The sequence below is a fragment of the Rutilus rutilus genome (genome assembly GCF_951802725.1).
Source record: "Rutilus rutilus genome assembly, chromosome: 21".
NCBI lineage: Eukaryota > Metazoa > Chordata > Actinopteri > Cypriniformes > Leuciscidae > Rutilus > Rutilus rutilus.
The window spans coordinates 16,377,647-16,385,265 of NC_140226.1; positions in this window are offsets into that span (position 1 = coordinate 16,377,647).

Genomic DNA, 7,619 nt, shown 5'->3' on the forward strand with positions numbered 1-7,619 from the left:
GAGTGAAGAGTTCTGCTCGTGTCATGTAAACATCTGACTGTGATTAGTCAAGACTACATGTGCACCAATAATGTGATTATTTCTAATAATCAGAGTAAGGTCTTAATCGAATGCCTGCGTATTGCGATTATAATCGGCGTAGGATCCAGTATATACAAAACATACTGCTGAGAGCAAGTATGCTGCTGCTGTACAATACAGCTTACCATAGCAGATCTATAAAGGTGGAGCTGGGACATGTGGAGGGTTTCTGAAAGTGCACTCCAAACTGCTAAAGTAAAGGCTGATCAAGTATTTGAAATTGGCGCTGCAAGGTCATTGGCTACTGATACATCTGGAAGCAATCAGATGTGCCCTATAGAGAACAATGTGATTGCAAGCAGATTGAGTAAGGACTTGTGGGCCTGCACCATCTATATCGTGACATAACTTTTTATTTATGAACTAGGTTGATTAGTAAAGAATTCAAATGAGTTTTTCAGATAGATAGATAGATAGATAGATAGATAGATAGATAGATAGATAGATAGATAGATAGATAGATAGATAGATAGATAGATAGATAGATAGATAGATTTTAAATCAAAATATTACTTTTTAATATATTGGGGAATTTTTTTTATATAATCCCATTATACTTCTATTTGAAAGCATCAGTTCATTCCTAACTCAAGTTGACATGTGAATTATGTTGTATATAGTGTACGGTAAAAGTGTATGAAGTGCACTAACCAATCACTCAGTCATGTTATGAGATTGAAAATGGCTTTAGTGTTCCTCCACTCACTGGCTCTAGGTTTCTCAGCAGTCATTGTGGGGGTTTAAAAGCACTTCTGAGCAAATAGATTGTAACGTTTTTTCATTTTCAAATGCTCTGATTGGTGGACGGTATTGTTGACCCTACTGGTTCTTTTTTAGATCATAACACTACAGCGTTATTACAATGTTTAACTGCACCACAACCAGAAGAGGATGTTCATAATGTTTCTACACTCGATTTATAAAAAAAATAAATGTCTGCATCAAAAACAGATTTCAGTCAACATCAGTCACGGTTTGCTGGCCCTTTCTGATGCAAGGTTTTTTTTTTCGTCAAATTTTTTTTCACCCTTCAGTTGGTTTTGCTTTCCTGCTCAACAAATTCTGTGACCTCTTAAAATGAAATCACACATCCAGGCTAGTTTAAAAAATGCTGTGAACATAATTGTGGAACCTCTGAATACATAATTATGTTGATACAGCATTTTCTGTGAAGTTAAAGCGGATCCAGTAGCCACAGGAGTCTGCGTTTTCTTTACCCTGTAAGGTACAGATCTGACCCACACGGCACCCTTTGTACCGCCCAAGGGGGCTATCATAGTTCTTACTCTAGTTTCTTGGCTTTTTAAGACTTCCTCTGAAGTCCATTCATACTGCAGTGAAGGTCTGCATACGTAAGTGTTTTCCTTTTAATATTCCCTCTATGCAACTATGGGACCTTACTGCACACAGTTCTAATAACCCTCATGTCTAAAGACTCATTTGTTCTGACATGGGCAACATATTCACATGCATGTTTGAACTAATGACTTGCACTTAATAATTGTAGATGGTGAAAGAGATTATAATTTTTTCTTCTTAGACAAGCTTTTTAATTAAAGGAATAAACAACAAGAAAATGTAACTTATAGGGATTATTTGAGAAATAGAAAAGCTTCCCATTAAAATACTTGCATTCGCAATAATCATTGATAAAACAACCTTTTTTAATGCATATGTAGATTTACCATTATATTAATGATTTAAATTTTGACAGAACATACTTATTATTCAACGGAAAGAGCTGCTATATCCGCCTAAAGTGTAATAATACAAAGTAAATAAATGGGTTTTCCACCAGTTCCCAAGCAAAAATTAAGAGCAGAGTTGTAATTAAAGTGGCAATCAGAAACATATTGATAGATCTTTACAGCTTCTCTGATGAATTTGTAAAACTGGGAAGGGAATAATATGCATATTTTAGCATATTTTGCTAAATAATCAGGTAATGTGTCAATTTTTTCATTTAGTTCTCCTTTTTTTATATTAATATCACATAGACCAGCTGTTCTCAATCAGGGCGCCTTGGCCCACTTGGGGCCTCAGAAAACTTGTGAAGATCACTTACAATTATTTAAAATAAGACAAAAAGTAAAAATTAAAACAACTAAAAATAAGTATATTTACTATTTTTATTCACTGCCTCAACAACTGTTGTTGTTGTTGTTGTTTCTTTGAAGAACCAGGGTTCTCACAGTCTTAAAAAAAAAAAAAAAATGGATATACAAGATAGCCTAATTTTGTGACTTTAATAACATCTCAAAATAATTTTTTATAATGAACATACATACACCAATAAGCCAAAACATTATGATCACCTTCCTAATATGCTGTTAGTCCTGCTGAGGCATAGACTCTACAAGAGCCCTGAAGGTGTCCTGTGGTATCAGGGACCAAGACGTAAGAAACAGATCCTTCAATATCTGTAGGTTGCGATGTGGATCAACCTTGTTGGTCCAGCACATCCCACAGATGCTCAGTTGGATTGAGATTTGGGGAATGTAAAGGCCAGGGCAACACCTTGAACTCTTCATCATGTTCCTCAAACCATTCCTGAACAATGCGTGCACATATTGAATTAATAAATAATCTATAAAGTATTCGCTGGATGAACTGATTAATTGATTGTAATATTAAGTTAGCTACAACAAGTTAATCAGATTAAATGATCAAAATATTCATAATTAATCATAAGTTATGATTAATTATTAATATTTACCCTTTGAGCTAATTTGTTACAGGCTATAGACCCAGGGTTTCCCAACAGAACATTGCACAAAGAATCACACTCCCTCCACTTCCCTCCACTGGCTTATCGTCATCCCAGTGGATCCTATGCCATCACGTCCCCAGGTAACTAGTGCATGTACACGGCCGTCCACATGATGTGAAAGAAAACAGGACTCATCGGACTAGGCGACCTTCTTCCACTGCTCCTAGGTCCAATTCGGTTTGCAGTGTGTGTGTGTGTGTGTGTGTGTGTGTTCACTACTCCTAATGTGTTCACTAACTTGGATGGGTTAAATGCAGAGGACAAATTCAGAGAATGGGTCATCATACCTGGCCTTCACATTTACTTTTTTCAGTTCCGACACTCAGTTGCCATTGAAGGCGCTTCCGATGGTGGACAGGGGTCATCATAGACTCTGATTGGTCTGCGGTTACGCAGCACCATACACAGCAGGGTGCGATGCAACTTGGCTCTATAGAAGCTGAAGCTGGTGTCTGGTTATACATCTCTTTTGCAGCAGGTCATAACAGCAAAAGGGTGTTCTACTAAGTACTAAAGATGCTTGCCTTGAAGGGGTTGAATATTTTTGAGACTGCAGAAGTCATTAAAAGTTGCATTTTCAGTTGAATTTGGGGAAACCACTTGAAACATTTGTTGTGTTGAGCTATTTCAATAACTTTTGCTTGATTTGTTCATTGCAAACAGCTGAAAGTCTTTACATTTTGCCAGTAAACATAATTTGCAATGGGGGTTGAATAATTTCGATTGCAACTGTATATATAGCCAAGTTATAAAATAATTTATATGGTAGGAATATTAAGTAAAACATTTTTTTTTTTTTTTTTAAATCCTTAACCTTAATCCTTGCCTTGCCTTGTCTGTAAATCACAAACATCTGGCTTCAGAATATTGTTGTGAAGCCAAAAAGGTTAAGAACTATTGACATCATATGGGCTATTATGTGAGAACCAGGGTTCATCTCTATGTTCCATGTGGTACCTTTAGAGGATAAATTAATTAGTTAAACATTAGCACTCTCTCACCAAAAACATGCTCTTTAAAGTTCTGAGTCAGCAGTTGTGTCTAGCTAATAAATAATTAATCGCTTATGCATGGAAATATGGTCTTTTTTATTACAAAACACTCTCCTTTACCTCATCAGTCTATCATCAATGAGCAGAGAGCACAAAGGCCATTGATATTATATATTGATTATACAAATACCCTCAAACAGAAATCCATCAGTTTAGTTTTTTTTAAATATATATATTCAAACACACACACACACACACACACACAAGCTTAAATAAACATCATACACCCCTTCAAGGGTATCTGTCTTCACTAATCCATCTGATATAACAGATGCTTCAAAACTAGTGGGGAATCTACCAATTCAATACTTTACGATGTCTGATCAGCCTCTAGGCTCAAATGATCAAATGGGCCATTCTACCGACCTAGATTGCTCTTCACCAGTTTGCATAATATTCATTGCAATATAGACCTCCAAGATCCAGGTCGTTGATTATAATTCTGCTCCCATGAGGACCAAAAAGGCATTGAGTGAATGCAGGACTGACTCTGAAAACATTTGTTTTGATTACTCTCTAGAGTTCTGTACAGATGCCAAAGCAAGATCTGTAATGAATTTGTCTCCCCTCAGCAGGGTCCAATGAGAGGCAAGTCATGACCTCCGTCTCATCTCAGTAACTAATGCATTCAAAGAAGCTTTTTGTTAGTGTTTGTCTTGATGCGCTGTAAATGCATTATTCACCCCATCTCAGGTGTAATTGATTGAACTGATTTTAATGTTACCAAGGTTACATGACCCATTATAAATTCATGCTGCACCTCAGCAGGATTCAAACTGTTAAATTGATTTTCCACTATATGATCAGGAACATTGATAAAATGATAAACCTGCTTTAATAATTTATCGTAATGCATTATGGTAATGTCATAGGCAGAAATTGTGATGAAGGTGTACCTGTGTGCAAATAATACAAAAAGATGTTCAGACACAGTATTTGGATACTTACAGAGATAGTTCAATAACGCTCATGTCATTCTAAACCTGTATGACTTTCTCTTTTTCTAAGGAACACAAATTCAGAAAAATGTCAAATTTATTTGTATCTTTTTTTATGCATTTCATATTACACCATACAATAAAAGTCAATGTGGTCCAGTGTTGTTTTGGAGCCCACTGGCACTGACTTTAAATATATTGACAAAAACAGCTCAAAATATCTTCAAAATATCTTCATTTGGTTTCAGAAGAAAGTAAGTTTGGGTTTGAAACGACATGAGGGTGAGTAAATGATAACAAAATCTCTTTTTGACTATCAATGAACTATCAATTAAATTGAACTATCAATTTAAGCCACACTTCATTGCATTGAAAATTGTATGTCATATTTTAGGTTTTTAGAAGGCTACTATGCACCCTTCATGAGCCATTTCACAACCCAACAGTCTATGTAACATTACTTCACCAAAGTGTGGACCAATAGAACTCACTTTTGGGACAGGGTCAAACTTGTATGTTCATGCACAACCGTAGTGATGTGATGAAAGACTCCATGCGCCACTATCAAATAGCTGCTGACGTGAATAATTCTTTCAGAAATTGGTCGTCTTTGGTTATCATCTGAACACAATGTTACTTGTGGAGTATGTGTTGCTGCACTAGTGAACTAGATTGGCTGTGATAGACTCACCTCTCTTTGATCCTTATCTTCAATGCACAGCATCCTCAGGGTGTTTAAAGATGAACAGATTTGCAATAAAATATATCTTGCTCCTGGCAGGGGTAAAATGTGAGTACATGTTAACGGGGTAAACAAACCAGCAGAGGAGGAAAACATTACAAGCATTGAGTGAGTTTTTGTTGTGGATGTCCAAACAGTTTGACAAATCCTTCTACCATTGGAGTACAATCACACAGTTGTATGCTTTCTGGATAGTGCAAGAGGGAGCTGAAAGCATTATTTTGTTATTTACCATTGTAATGTTAGAGCTTTTAAAGGAATCGTTCGATCACAAATGAAAATTGTCATTATTTACTTACCCTTGTGTTGTTCCAAACCTGTATGTTGTAAGTGGAACACAAAATAAATCATTTTTTAATAATTATTGCACAGCTCTTCTGTTTTGTATTGCAACAAAAGTTAATAGTGGCCAATGGCTGTAAAGCTCCAAAAGGGGGAAGATTGTTAATCATATTTTGGAATTTCAGTCTGTTCTTCATACAAAACTTTTGTATATCATTTGGACTATTTTTTAACAGCCCCTGGTAACTATGAAAAGTTGTTTAATGGCAACTGCATAAAAATGTATTCCTTAAAATGCAGTAAAATCAGTGATAAAGGACTAAATAATGTAATGATTTCAGCTCCCATATACTTACACACTTACTACCAAACAATTAGACATGAGGTCAATACTACTTAGTCATTTTCTGTCATAGCTTTGATTCGTTTTAACTAAAGCATGTCCTCCTTGTGATTTTTAGCATACTTTGTGTCCTTTTATAACAAAATAGGTATAGTCATTTGCATTGGTTTTAACACTGTGTTGATTAGTGTGCATTACAGTGGTGAATCCACAGCGTGTCTAGATACTAGGTTAATTGATCAGAAAATTGTAGGCTGTCATACAATTTGGTGAGAGGTGCTTTTATATTTTATTTTTTCAATTTTTCAGAATAAACAGCTATTTTTGTTATGGCCATGTGGCAAGCAGTGCGTGGCCGAGAGCTGTGGGAACGGAGTGAGGCCAGTGGCGCGGGTGCTAATGAGCGTCACATGCGCGCCACACCGGTCTCGAGTCCCAAGGAGGAGCTCCGGAAGGATAAAAGCAAGAGTGACGAAAGTGGATGACGAGAGAGGACCAGGCCTGAACTTTGTTGTTTTATAATGTGTGGCAGTCGTCCGTGATGAGCAGCTGCTTTACCTTTCGTGTTATTGTGTGATTAAAGTTACGTTTAATGTTCGCTGGTTCCCGCCTCCTCCTTCCCTGAACACAATCCTCGTTACATTGGTGCCAAAACCCGGGAAGAAGGAGGGACACGCTGTCGGAGAGAGAGGAGGTCGGGCAGAACAAAGAAGCGGTGACCGCCAGTGGCTGCTCGAGGCGGTGGTGCTGGAGCGACTTAACAACAGGCGGGACGGAGAGTTCGCTGCTGTGGTCCTGGGTCGAGGAGTGGTGGCTTCCGTCCGTGAGAGGGCAAAGGAGTTGCCGCCATTCGCCGGCAGAGCGAGGAAATGGAGAGCTCCCTTCCAGGTGCCCGAAGTCAGATGAGATATCGTCGTCCCCCAGAAGGTGGAGGAGTATGGAGCCGTCCACTGAGAAGCGTCCAGTACCATCACACAGGGAAGGGCCTCTCGGCTGGTTGAGGACCGAGCGGCAGTGTGTCTGGGAACCAGACCAAGATTTTTTTTTTTCTCTCATCTCTGTCTCTCCTCATCCTTCCGTCTCCTTTTCTCTCACTTCATCTGTCCATACCCTCAGGTGCTGCACCTTTGAGTCTTATCATTGACAGTTTCATATTCCTCTTGAGGTAAGCTGATGACTGGCAGGGCATATGTGTTGATGGTCTTGAAATTGTTCTTTGCTTTTAACTAGTTCTTCCAGACCTGTCCTAGTTGTCTCAGATATATTCGTTCGGATCCAGCAGGTCAATAGAAACAATAAACCTCAAATATGTCTTCAGTCATATTTCAGTTTAATAAGCCGATTTATATATATATATATATATATATATATATATATATATATATATATATATATATATATATATATATAT